At 42.3% G+C, this 14,809-nt stretch overlaps 1 protein-coding gene across 1 annotated transcript in view; it reads right to left on the minus strand.

Moving 5' to 3' along the window:
* The window catches only part of LOC138467576 (chitin synthase chs-2-like), a 282,914-nt gene that overhangs the window by 157,142 nt on the left and 110,963 nt on the right, over nt 1-14,809 (minus strand). The gene's annotated exons all lie outside the window — the stretch shown is intronic.

Genomic DNA, 14,809 nt, shown 5'->3' on the forward strand with positions numbered 1-14,809 from the left:
CAGCATTTGAGAAGGTGTGCTCAGAGTCTTACTGCATGTCATGTTTGCTTGACGCTTGACGCAAAGCTTTTACGTCTTTCATTAACATTACAGGGTCACAGAACATAAGCTCCTGCATATCTTGCCATTACTGCCAAAGGTGTAATCTGGCCCTAAAATCTAAAAAAACAGCCTACACAGACCTGTTCACAAAGTGACAACCTCTGGGTATGATTCGCCCAGGACATTCACCACCTGCTGGCCAGCTTCTGCTCCCCACCTACAGCTGGCATTGTTGCTTCTGTTTGAACTTACAATCTAGAGTGAAGAAAACCACTGGACAACATTCAACAGGTCCCCACTTGCTAAAAAATAATTGTAATGGGTAAAAGGTCATCCCAAAGTGAACCAACCCATAGTCATCCCATCATCATCTAGATACGATGACTGCATCTTCCTGATGCATCCCCACTATCATTGTAATTCATAATGGTAGATCCCCAATTATCATGGATTAGTCAATACGACTTTAATATGGGATGTGTACAGCCTTACAGTAAAGTCAGGGGTGGACTGGCCTATGTGGACCTCTGGAGATTTCCCAGTAGGCCTCTGCACCCTGGGCCTCTTATGTGTGATAACCTATTTTTGTTCCAAATGTTCTCATAGGAAAAGGGTTGACGTTGCTGAAAATGTGTAATATGGGCCCACTTTGAAACCTATTTCCAGGGACTCTTTAGGTTCCCATTCGAACCCTGGGTAAAGTCCAGTGTCATGTTGTGTGAATCCACCTTTATAGAGCTAAATCTAGGTTGTCTCGACCCCTCTTACGCAGCGCATCGAGCCGCTCGATTAAGGCTAAAGAAGGTACTTTTGGAAAAGTTATAACATACGCACGTATAGCTTAGAACCTGTTCACAAAGCCAGTGTATTCATGATTTGCAAAATAATGTTTACCTGTTGAATATGTTTGTAGTTATAAGTTTGTGGAACTTACTACATACGTAATTTACGACCAGAACCACAGAAGAAGTCCAGCATGGAGGAGTGAGACAGGGGCAAGGTAGATGCTGGTCAACACTCAGCAAGTTTTCATTTTTCTGGGTATTTACAAGAATTTGCCAACGTAATATCCATTCATGACTAAGTAGTGGTAAAGTTGAAAGTTGAGCAGTAGGTGTGAGAAAGTGCACCAATTAATGCCAAATGGACAGCATGATTAGGAAGTGAAAACAGTCACATGAAAATAGGAAAATAAGGTTTAGGATTCAACAGGTCACACACCCAACAAGACCATACTGGTGCTCACAGACACCCTACATTGGTGCTTGGGGATTTGCAACCTTGTCCTATGCTGGTTAGAGTCCTACCTTGCCAACCACCAGCACTTTGTTCAGATGGGTTCCTTTAGATTGCCAATGCTACCCATCACCTGTGGAGCCATGTAGGTTTCCATACTCTCCACAGTGATCTTCAATCTATATATGGAGCCTCTGGGAGTTATCTTAGCCACACACAACATCCACATCCACCAATACACCAAGGACACACAGCTATACCTCAAGATCGACTCCATCAAAGACATCCACAGGCTCAAATTCTGCCTCTTGCTGATCCAGTCTTGGATGTACAGTGCATACTTGAAGTTCCACCCCTCCAAGACTGAATTCCTACTCCTCACCAACAACACTAAACACCCACACATACAGCTCTGGCAATCAACCATGAACCCTGAGGGCTTCACGCCCGAGCTCACCTCCTACACCAAGTCCCGTAGGTTCCACATCGACAAACATCTCTCTTTCAAGACACACATAGCTAAGAAAACCCAGACAGCTTGGTATTAGCTCTCCATCCTGTGGAAAGGCAAGCTCTTCCTCCCTTCAGACAGCTTTAGATCCACCATTCAATCCCTGGTCCTATCCCATCTGGATGGGGGCAATTTCCTCCTAAAAGGCTTTCCGTCATCTTCCCTTTTTCCCCTGAGAAGTGTCCTACATGCGGCTGCATGCCTCATCAAGGGTCTATGCAGATATGACCTCACCACCCCTGCCCTCATTGACCTTCACTGGCTCCTACTGCACGCATGAATCATCTGTCTTGCTTCATCATCTGTAAAGCAGTCGCCCGCAAGTCACCCAGCTACCTCGCGGTGAAATTCAGCATCTCCGACGGACAGCGCAACACCAGATGCCAGGACACATGCAGACTTGAAATCCGCCTCTGCAAAAAGGAAAGGACCATAAAACAAGCCATCTCTGCCTACGCCCCAAGACTATGGAATCTCCTCACCATCAGCATCATACTCATCTACACGCTCCTACAATTCAGAAAAGAACTCAAGACCCACCTCTACAAGGAGTCTCTCCTTCTGAACCCATAGGGCATCACATTGCCCCCACACCACCTGACCCACTAGACGCAATCTGCCCCTCTCCTCCCTGCCACCCTGGTCATCTGTACCCCTCCTCTGCGCCGCTCTGTATCCTACCCATGCTATAAATCTGTTCTGTTGATATGATATAAGTTATTTATAAAGCGCTTAATACCCAGTGGTTTCTAAGTGCGGACCTGGGGATTGAACCTGTGTTGCTACATGTTGTCTTGTTTCCAAGGTGAGCACATTGCCCCTGAGCTATCCTCCCGAGGTGATACCTCTGAAAAGTGCTTCTTTATGCATCTGTACTGTTGTATACCTATGTGAAATGCTCTGTTGCTTCTCAAAGCTAGGTCTGCGCTCACTAAATACAATAATAATAATAATAATACAGAGAGAGGGCCCTTTTGGTGTTGGCATTGATGTTGGTGAGAAATTGGTTTGAAAATGCCAAATTTCTTACATAGATGACCAGATTTTGTTTTAATCTCACATTTCCTGAATGTCATCCTAACTTTCCTGTAATTTGTTGTAATTTGTTGCATATGCATCACCACAATAAAAACAAGCCATATTTTCTATTAACTGTGTTGGGTGCAGCATTGAAACATTAATTCCCATTAAAATCCATGTAAATCTAGCAAGCATAAACATATTTGAACTTCACAAACTTGCTTCAGCACCATCCTCAAATATAATATGTGCACATTTTACATTCAAATATTTCCCCCCATATTGGAATATCAGACATTACCTTCAATTTGATATTGTAAATGATTATGTTTATAGTCCCAGGTGAATTGAATATAATCCTATAAACCCCCTTAAATACCTCCACAAGGATGATATCCCTATTTGAGAATTAACTAGTTACCCACTGAATTTTTTAAGACTTGAGGCCTGATTACGAGTTTGGCATCTGTGGTGAAACACACATAATACTGGATGTTTTACAGTTCCATCAAATTCTGAGTTTCATCACTGAAACTCATCCCTCATGTCTCCTTTTGTGAGACAATAATTACAGCCACACAATATAATGACTGCATGTGGTAATTATCCCATAGGGTAATAAAAGCTACCTATGGAGGCCAATGGGACTCCGAAATGGGTGGGTGGTCCGCGTGACTTACAATCATGTGAACGCTAAAAGCTACTGCATACTTTCATTAAGCATGTTCCTCCCATCTTCTACAATTACGATAGTCTTCTTGTAACTTTCTCCACACAACTTGACTTGCCCATTATGGCACCTAAATCTCTGCATGGTATTGACACAGGGTACATTCATCCCTACGGTTGCTACTCATCCCGAACCTCTGGGAAGTGCCTGCGAGCTTTATCAAGGATGTACCATGGAGGCATTCTTAGGGGGTGACAGGCAAAGGGCCTTAGTGTACCATTAGTTACCAGCCAGTATCTAATAGACAATGCCCCATGATTTGGACAATATTGCTAGATTGAGCTAGCAAACCTGCTGGATTTGCTGTCAAACATTTTTGAGAACTGATCTGGCAGGCAGTAAATTCACTTGCTTCAAAAGAGAAGGCCCTGAGTGACCATCAATGAAGGATTAGAATGGCAATGACATTTGATTTTAATATCAGACAATAGTAAACAAATTACTTCTAAAAAAACTACAATGCATACAAAATGCGGTAGCCAGATTGCTTCTCAAACTACCCCGAAGAGAACACATCACACCTGTGCTAAAAACACTACAATGTCTTCCAATAAAACAACGAATAAAATTCAAAACAATGTGCATCGCACACAGAGCAATACACAAACAAGGCGTTGAATTCCTGAGAGACAAATGACATCTATATCAATCAACAAGAATGCTCACATCAAGCAACGGCATCCGCCTGTAACCAAAACCATACAATAAAAGAAAACTTGTAGGATCGTTTTTCTCTCACCAGGCACCAAAAACCTGCAACGACCTACCTCAGAACATAGGCAACATAAGAAACCACCTACTATTCAGAAAACTGCTCAAATCCTGTCTCTTCACTTTGTAACTTCAAGACTGCCCACAGGGACACACATGTAACTAAAACTACAATGATCGAAGACACAGATCCCGATTCCCACTAAGTAATTGACTGAAAAAGAATCTAAGGAAGACACCCCGTGACATACCGAATGACTGACCAAGAGATAGCCATGATAGGACACTAAAGACCATACACATAACCAGACCAAGACGGAAGTACTAAGACGACTCATCAATAGCACCCTGGCCCCAAACCACACCTTAGCTCCAACAGACCCATGCCACAATAGAGAGCAAGGGAATAGGGGCCACCCTACCCTCTGCTCCAACACCAGAAGATGAGAAATAGACATGCCCAAGCACATTAGACAAAGCTTATTAGGATACAGCTAGGAGCGTGCTCTGCCACCATACACAAGCAACCAACTAAACCATAGAATTTAAGGAAGACACTACACAACATACTGAACGAATAACTGAGAGATAGCAATGATACTAGGACACTAAAAACTGAATACATTGGCAGACCAAGACGTAGGTTTTAGGACGATCCATCAATAGCACCCTGTCCCTGAACCACACCCAAGCCCCAATAGACCCATGTCAGGATAGATAGCAAGGGAATAGGGAGCACCCAACCTCAGCACCTATGCCAGAGTGAGAGAAATAGACATACCCAATCACATTATATAATGCTCATTAGGATACAACTGGGAGTGTGCCACGCCATCACACACCAAACACCACAGTCAGACGGCCATTAAAGGAAATCGGCAACAACCCCACCCACAGCAATACAACTCAAATGGAACAAGATGTATTTGAACCAGGATACTGACCCCACTAACCCAATTTTTCAAATTTCTGCATACCCAACCCACCCAAAACCTCACAGAACCATCTCTCACCCAGCAAACCGTGCGCATTTTACCACACTGCATCAGCAACAAACAAACAGCACTTACAGCACACGTGGTCTCACCCGGTCCGTTTCTCGCACCAAAAGCTCAGCGCACAGTGTATACCAAACTGAAGCCGCCAACAGCACACCATTTCTCCCACTCTCCTACCCTCTCTCCACACGACTAACCGCACCCACTCTCCTTCTTGTTTACAGATCCACCAGAGTGCCTGGGGACCAACTCCGTTGGTGACTATGCACTATATAAATACCTTTAACATTAACATTAACATTAACAATAAAGATCAAAGGAAGAAGAAGGATATTTAAGTTAAATATTGCCAATACATTCTTCTCAATCCCTAACAAATTCATTCTGCATACCTTTTGTTTTTACTGGGGTACAATTCCAACTGCAGTGAATGTCGCTGCTGAAAATTGTACATTTTTGAAAAACCTGTTCCAAATGCATTTTTGACTATATAAATAGTAAAGTATATTTGAGTATATGTTGCATTTTATGAAAGAGATGCCAGTAGTGTTTTTTGTTCAATAGGTTGTTTTCTAATCAATAGCAATGAACAACAATGGATGGTCCGTAGATGTTTATAGCTTCTAATGCCGAGAATGACCATCAACATTGAGGCACGACATAGATCTAATGTGGCTGTTTCAGCACAAATCCCTAGTAGCTATTAGCCAAAGCCACATCAAATTGGAATATAGCATTCTGATATGGCATCCACCTGATTACATAAAATATAAGGGCAGAGCTTCCCGTTCATTAATGTAGCCTGCCTAATGCTCTAAAACTCTCAAAATATTGCCAAACACCTGAATAGTCAGCTGGATCTTGCCTGACAACCAAAGGCGGCTAAGAAAAACCTCCCTTTCTAATCCAGTTCTTCTGCTAAACACTGTAGGAACTGTGGTATTTCACCATATTAAAATGTCAATTCCCTGACTTCTTCCCATGCCCTGCAAAGAACCACCACCTAACGTTTCTATCCATTTACAAGTTAAGGAACATCTTCTAAACCACAAGCCACATGTAGCCAGAGTCGAGGGCCCAGCATATTTATGATACTGAAAGTGGAAGCATACATAGGGAATCCCTTGTCCTGAGTTTCCTCAGGTAGACAACAGCTCTACCAGGAGTGTGGAATTCCCTTTTGGCAACCAGTGACCTCTCAAAAGCATTGCTCAACAACAGCAAATAATGGAACATCAATCCACTCCAACCCTCAAACAGTTGTGATTTTCTTTTTTTATTGTGATGGGTTTTAAAACAAAAATACACACAGGAATTACAATATCGATAAAAGGTAAACTCACACAATTCCACCATTAATTCAGAATGAAAACATACGAAATTACATCGAAATAGAATAATATCAATATTCTTAATTTGCAAAGTTTAATTCAGAACTTTAAACATCTAGATACAAATGTTTACCAAAGTGATGACAGAGATCTGGTGACCATTCATGAGACTGTCCCACAAGGCTTCTATATCAATAGACTCTATGCTATTTACAAAATGCCTAAAAATGGCGGTCCATTTCTGGTCAAGGTCTGGACAATATATAGTTAAATGTTTTATGGTTTCCATGACCACAACAGAACAGCACACACAACACATGCATGTTCTTTTGGTATTCCCTGAAAGCGGCCGACTCTTTCTAAAGTGGGCAGTATATCGAATCTAAGTCTCATTAAATGCCCTGTATATCTTGGACGCAGGAACTGGGGTAAATATTTTGGTAATGGTCCCCGACACCTAACAAAGCTTGAGTATTCCTCCCGAGATACTTATGTTGTGTCCTCTGTTAATTTTCTAGCCAAAAGTATTCAAACGTTTTCTTTTTCAGTTAGTTTTTGGGAGTTAAGTGTGTCAAGCCTCAGGTCTCAATGAAGTTCCCCAAGGATTCCTTCACTTGAACTCATGCAATAATTCTAAAGGAAGATTCTGCCTTCTTTATAAACCCTCAATAAATCATACCTCAACGAGCCAGGCAAAGCTTGCAAAATCATGGCACATAGTTGTAATTGTTTCCATAGAATCAAAGATGCCCTGGATAAGAGCCCCACATCATGATGAATGACTGACATTTGCAAGGCCTTAAGCAGTCTTATCACATGTTTCCACAGTGTGCATTTCAGCACATTCAGCCACTTATTCGTGCATTGCAATTCGAGAGGATAGATGATGCTCGGGCTTAGCTTTGTTTTGTAAACATCAATTCAAGGAATTTGAAAGAATTTCCCAAATGTCTGTAGGATTCTTCCCATGTGTGCAGAGAAAGAAGCTAATTTCCTTTCTACCATGTTCGAGATTTGTTTCTCTCTATTTTTAACACATACATTAAAACACAAATAACGAAGTTCCTGCTTCACCTGGAGCCTAGAATGAATGCCTATCCAGCTGAAATTCTTTTGTTTCCTGGAAGATGTAAAGTTTATACTTAAAAATAGGTTTCATGATGGATCAACATTAATATGTTTAAGAGGTCATCTGGAACATCCCGATGTGCACATTTTTGCCAAAGCCTTTGTAATTAACTCGCTCACAAGCAGCTGTTAACTCAAGGCTTGCTGCGTAAAAAGATGTTATGCCCAGGCCAGCTTCCCTATGACATAAGGAATAAATCAGACCAGTCATAGATGTACTCATCCCTTTTCTGAATCCAGTTTATAAGTTGAAGAGACAAGGTCAGTGAGCAAACCACAAGGTCATCTAAGACAAATGAGGCCATATCCTTGCTCTCGAAATCCAACAAGGCAATAGTCTGATAACTATTTGGATTGTCTTTAGGTCCTTTTTGGTTTTGGCGCTTTTTGGTGGCATAAACTACCAAATATCGCCAAAACAATTGCTTCAAGAAGATAGAATTTCCAAGAAGCAGTTTTTGTGGTTGACATGACAACTGGAAATGCTGTGGTACACAATTCCCAATGCACCAATTGTTCAATCTTGTTGTACTACGCAGATGTAATCAATAGTGGCTTGTTAAATGGTATTTACTCCCATTCAGGAGTACTGTCACATGTCACGTGTCTGTGTGACTTTCAACGTCGGAGTGATCTCTTTTCGAGATGGAGATGAAGGAACTCAGCCTTGCTGGGGGAACTCTAATGCAAATGCAGAGGTTTCTCTGGTAAGGGTCCTGAGCCTCCAGGCATCGGGTGCAGGCTGATCGGGGGATGTCGAGCATTCATAAGGGTGCCGGAGCAGCCTGCTATGGGACAGCCCATCTCACCAAGAGACTGGATCAACTTTAGTACTGTATTTATGACATTCTTCAGCATAGGTAACGATTTGATTGAGCTCACTTAAATAAATAAGGCCTATGCAGAATGACTGGTGTCGTGGGTCTGGGAATCTGCACAGTGGTGCGCCTTTTGTCCGTTTACTGATGGTGAAAGGCAGAGGCGTCTGCAGCAGTTCTGGCTTTTTGCAGGATTGGCCGGAAACAGGGAAGCATTGCATACTAAGCTCGGCTGGTGCTGCCTCGCATGCATCAGGGGCAGCCACTTGCATGTGCCGGAAAGACTTGGGTGGAAGTGCCACGGTGAGCATGCACCAGTGAGTAGTATTTGATCTTTAAGCACGCTCGATCACTGATCACGGAGCAGGTCAAGCCCAAAGGTATGTGTGAGCTGCTACTTTTCAGTGCAGTTTTAAGCCTCTCGCCCTCTCTGTGCCACCCCCTGCAGGTGGAGTTGCCATGGAAATCAGGCAAAGTGTCCCCAGACTGCAGGACTCAAACAAGATGAGTGATGTCCAGGGACTTGCCTTAGGCCAGCACCTGCACAGAAACTTTCAACATTGCACACCCTGCATGCAGGGCACCTGTATTTGCTCTCGGCAATGTATCCCCAGAATATTTGGTGAAAGGCCCTTTGTTTACATGGACTATTCTATGCTTTATTATGGTGCAGTATTTAAGTCGATCTGAAAGCAAGTGATATGACCGGGTCAGTCTACACGGATATGTGCACTTGGTGTGAATCGATCCAATTTCAAATTTTTATCAGCAGAAATAGCATGTGGTTACAGAAAGCAGGTCCATCTGATGAACCTGTTCTTGGCCTGCTTTTGATAAGCAGGTCCATCTGATGAACCTGTTCTTGGCCTGCTTTTGAAAAACAGACTCAAAGGTCTGCAGCCTATGGCTCTCTAGAGGTTGTGGACTACAACTCGCATCAGCTATAGCAAGCATAGTCAATGGTGAAGGATGATGGGAGTCGTAGTTCAAAACATATGGAGAGCCTCAGGTATTGTGGGTGCTGGGAAACTGCACAGTGGTGCGCCTTTTGTCCTTTTTCTGATGGGTGAGAGGCAGAGGTGTCTGCAGCATTTCTGGCATTTTGCAGGATCAGCCGGAAACAGGGAAGCGTATATTCAGCTTGGCTGGTGCTGCCTTGCATGCACCTGGAAGACTTGGACAGAAGTACCACACTGAGCATGCACCAGTGAGTAGTCCTTGATGTTCAAGAACATCCGATCACACATCACAGAGCAGGTCGGGCCAAGAGGAGTATGTGAGCTGCTACTTTTCGTAGCACTATTAAGCCTTTCTCTTCCTCTGTGCCACCCCCTGCAGGTGCAGTTTCCATGGAGGGCAGCACCTGCACAGCACCTCTCAACATGTCACACCCTGCATGCAGGGCACCTGTATTTGCTCTCAGCAATGGACCGGCAGAATATTTGGTGAAAGGCCCTTTGTTTACAGGGACTGTACTCCAGCAGGAGCCCTCCTGTAGGCATGCTCAGTCTGAGCCTGAAGTTGCGTTATTATGGCGTCCTATTTAAGTCGATCCGAAAGCAAGCGATGTGGCCATGGCAGTATCCCCATCCACGGATATGTGCACTTGGTGTGAATGGACCCTTTTAAAATCTTTATCAGCAGAAATAGCATTCGGTTAGAGAAAGTAGGCCCATTTGATGAACCTCATATGAAATTTTGAAAAATTACAAGTTCCAGAATATCACGCAAAACACGGCCACACTCTCTGTACCACCACCCATCCTACTCATCTTTCTCTACTCAACTCTACGCTTGTTCTCTTACCCCCACCATTCATTGTACCCCCTCTTTCTGGCTCCACCCACCTTACACACTTTATTTCCCAATCCACCTTACACCACTCTATCCCCTCTATTCCTCCATCCACATTATCCCCTCTCCCAATATCCTCTCATTCTACCTCTCACACTCGCGCTCTTTATTTCTTACCCTCTCACTCTGACCCATTCTCGCTCATATTTCCTTTTGCCCATCATCAATGGCACCCTCTATCAATGGCTTCCTCCCTTGCTCTTTTCCCCTTCTCATTCTGCACCCCTTATCACATTCTCCTTTCAAACTTTGTAGTCTCCTCCTTGCACACAGGTGCCTATAAATGCAACATGCAATAAAATCAGTAAACGCTAAAACTATTGTCAATATCTGTTTATAAATTGGGGCAATGATGGAGGTTTCCCTCAATTTAGGCCAGGTCATAGTTTGAGCAACCTTCTCAAGCGAAACACATAGGCTTTTTGACCAAATAACAGGTTATTTTTTTTCAGAATAAACTACAAAGCCTAATTCGGCCCGGGGCAGTAGACCTTTTGTATTGTGTACTATTATTATAAATGTCATTTTCAGTGATCGTTGGGTTCCATCTGGTCAGAACTTTAAAATCCGCTATTTCTACAAAGCTGTTTGATTTAGTGGGCAGGTGGAGAGGGGTGGGGAAGGGGCGGGGCAGATGGTGGGTATGGGACTGGCATATAGATGAAGATATTGAGAATTCCAATCCTCAGCCGATATAGAGTTAATGTGCTCATATCTGTGGTGCAGTTTCATTATTATTTTCCAGAAAGAGGCTGATTTTTCCCCTAATAGTATCTTACGGATAATCTGCCTTTTGGTTATCCAATTGTTTTGCCTATACCATTTTAACCAATGTTTAGCACTGGTTTGAATCATCTGATTTGTGAGATGAAACATCGCTAACCCTCTTGTCTTCTAATATCCTAGAGTGCTTTCCTTTCCTCTTTGTTATTATTTACAATATGGACATCATAGTAGGTTGTTGTTTGGGTCCCAAATGGCAGACCCCCATTCCTGCTCTTATACCCATGGTTTACCAGTCTGCTACCGTTTCACTAATGCAACCGGTTGCAATGTTCTGCTTATATCTTACTTTCCTTTGGAGGACCACCAATCCAACACTGATGTAGATATTTTGACGAGGTTTTTGTCAGTCCATTTGATTTTATTCTTGGAATCCCCTTTTTGTATTGTATGTAAATAGGAATGAGTTGTGTGCCGTGGAACAGTATAGGCCATTTTTAGTAACAATCTTGAGTGATCAGTCATGTCTGCATGGCTCATGTCAAAGAACACACATGCGTCTATGAGTGCCTCTATTAAAAAGCTATAATCTTTGGTGGATTTGCTCCCCCTTTTCGACATAGGGCCTCTTTTGTTACCAATTGTCATATATTCATACACAGTGGTGAAGGCCCACTACGATAGGAAATCCACCCACCTGGACCCCCGAGAATCTAAAGCTGTCTATTCCTCTGTCCAGAGTATGATTATGTGATTTATTTCATTTGGAAAGCCAGCTGTAAATAATGACAGTTAAAGTCACTAGCACGTAACACATTTGAAGGCCAATCAATCAATATTTTGGCAATTTCCAGCATAAGACTTCTCATCTTGATTTGTAGAGTTATCATACAAATTAATGAAAAGGAGATCATGTACACATTGGTTGTCCCGTTGATCTACAATACCCATGACATTTCTTGAAATGTCCCCAAAAGCAGACAGAGCAAATTTAAGGTAGTTGTTAAAGGCACAAATATTTCCATCGGACGACCATCCAAAGACACCTCTAGATAGCTTCTTAAACCATATGGTAAAACTCTCCATCATTGAACATTCCAGGAGTCAAACTTCCTAAAGTAAAATGATGTCATACTCCTTAGATCTCCGTTTCTTACACTATGAAAGCCCTGAGAATTTAACTGGAAACAGTAATTTAAAATGTATGGTCAGTGAGTGAGGAATTGCCATCTGGTAAGGCTGTAAAAGTCCTAGCTATTTTGATTTATTATTAAATAGTAAAATTATATTGGTAATTCCATTTTAGAAAGGGAGGTCTGCTCACCAGACCCCCTTTCCTTAAACTATATTTAAAAAGCATAAAAAACATCTGTGTTCAGCTACACCAGGTTCCCTGATCTGCAGCTCTTCCTCTCCCATGATACAGAGCAGATTCAGAGGACACAGATTCCCTATTTGACAGCTGCTGTAAAAGCCAAGCCAGTACAGTGCAGTGATTGCATTTAGGTATACACCTGTCTTCCAAAACCATCAGAATTATGACAAGCCATCACCTGGTGGCAGGATAATCTGGAAATATGAGTCACACATAGGTTTTGGTATGGTGACTGATGGTTCACATCATTATTAAAAGTCACATCTGGTTTGCAGCAAACCAATGTCAACCCTCTGAGCTCAGAGAGGCAATGCCTGCATTCTAGTGAATGGGATGAAGGACAGGATGTCTGCCTCTGTTTACACTATGGGTGATTGGGTAACTCTTGCATGCCAGGCCCAGTGACTCACAACAGGAGATCTCTTGGGAGCCTGGCTTTAAAGAGGCAATTCCATAAGGCAGGCCTCCTGAAAATAGGGGGTTGACCTCCATCTTGATGGTGTGTCGGCTTGTCTTTATTTCCTATCTCTTACACATCCTACGCAGCAAAGCACTTTGATTATGATACAAAAAAGGCACAAGTCAGTTGTTTTCTTAATAAGGATTGGACCCCTCAAAGCAGGCTTGATTTTAATCAGTCTCTTGTGACATACTGCATTTATGAGGAATGGGTATCCCCCCTTTCTTTGATTCCTTCCTGGACTTCAAGAAGACTTAATTTGGACTTCTTTTGGGAGAGTTCTATGGGTTGCTGCTGTCTCACATTCAGACCCCTGTTAAGGATATAGCTTGCCCTCATCCCACGTTACCACAAATGGTGAAGGGGGTATATATCATGACTGTGCCTGTTTCACCTTAATGATGGGGTGACTCTTTCTATGTAGAAGTGTGAGGGCTGAATAGGCAGTTTAGCCACTACTCACCCGTATACCTCTGTGGGGCAGTAGGCATCACACAGTGTGTCGTATCTCCTCTATCAAAACAAGTAAGAAAATGAAAAGCTGAGATGACCCTATTTTATCACCATAAAGGAGGGATGAAATCACAAGAAAAAAATGTAAATCTATTTTAACAAACAAACAAAAAAAATATTTCTTACACCAGGTCAAGAAGTAATACCAATATCTCTTTTTTTAAAGACTTAAAAAACAATGCTGGCTGTTTCCCGGATGAGGACAGCAGGCAGTGTGGGGGATGCAGCATGTTAGCCCTTAGCACATGGAGAAGCTTGTGCCACCACCATTCACAGGAGAACTGCATGAAGAAGTTGAAGCTCCCACACTGGACCATGGTCCTGGGGAAGAGGCGCCGCCAATTTAGCGACAACTCTTTCTATGAATTAATTTCGGAAGACCCTTCTAAAAAGCTACAATTGTTAATAATAAGGTCGGGAAAGCTCTAGAGATACAATGTATATCCAAACAAGAGGCAGAATACCTTAAAACGAATAACCCTAACATCCTGAATTTCTACAGGTACCAAAAAACCACAAAACACTAGTGAATCCACCATGGAGGCCCATAGTATATGGCACGGGATCTGTTTTGGAACCTCTCACTGAATTTGCTGATCGTTTGTTAAACCCCTTTGTAAAAGAAATGCAATCCTACATTCTGGACGCCACCAAGGTCATTAAAATGATCTATGGGTACCTGGTTGAACATGAAGACATATTGGTCAGACTCGATATCGTGTCATTATATGACAACATTCCTCAAACAGAGACCCTATATATGGTAGAAGGGGTACTTTTAAATAAAATACTAAATGGCCAAACTGCTCATTCCTTCATGTTATGGTGTACTGAAATGTCTCTCATTGAGAATTATTTTTTGTTTAACAATACATTTTTCAGGCAAATCCATGGAACAGCAATGGGCTCTGCAGTGGCTCCTACTTTGGTAAACCTTTTTGTAGAAACACTTGAAACCAACATTATCTTGGCGGACACTAATCCATATAAACAACATATCAAACTGTGGAAGCACTTTATTGATGACATCTTGTTGATATGGCATGGTTACATTACAACTTTTGAAGCTTTTTTTAATTGGCTGAATGATCAAAACCCGTATTTGAAGTTCACTGCTAATCATGATAAAGAAGCCATTAATTTTCTTGACTTAACGATATATGTTGACAAGGTGGAGAGATTACTTAAAGTAAAACCTTTCCATAAATGAACAGACAGAAACTTGTTACTATAATACTTGAGCTTCCATCCGAGACATACGAGCAATAATTTTCCATTCTGCCAATTCCTCAGATTGAAGAGGAATAACACAACAAAAGCTGAGTTTGATCATTAAGCCACAATTCTGACTGACAATCT

Source organism: Ambystoma mexicanum, chromosome 4q (genome assembly GCF_040938575.1).
Source record: "Ambystoma mexicanum isolate Mex_15411 chromosome 4q, UKY_AmexF1_1, whole genome shotgun sequence".
In the NCBI taxonomy this organism is placed as follows: Eukaryota; Metazoa; Chordata; class Amphibia; order Caudata; family Ambystomatidae; genus Ambystoma; species Ambystoma mexicanum.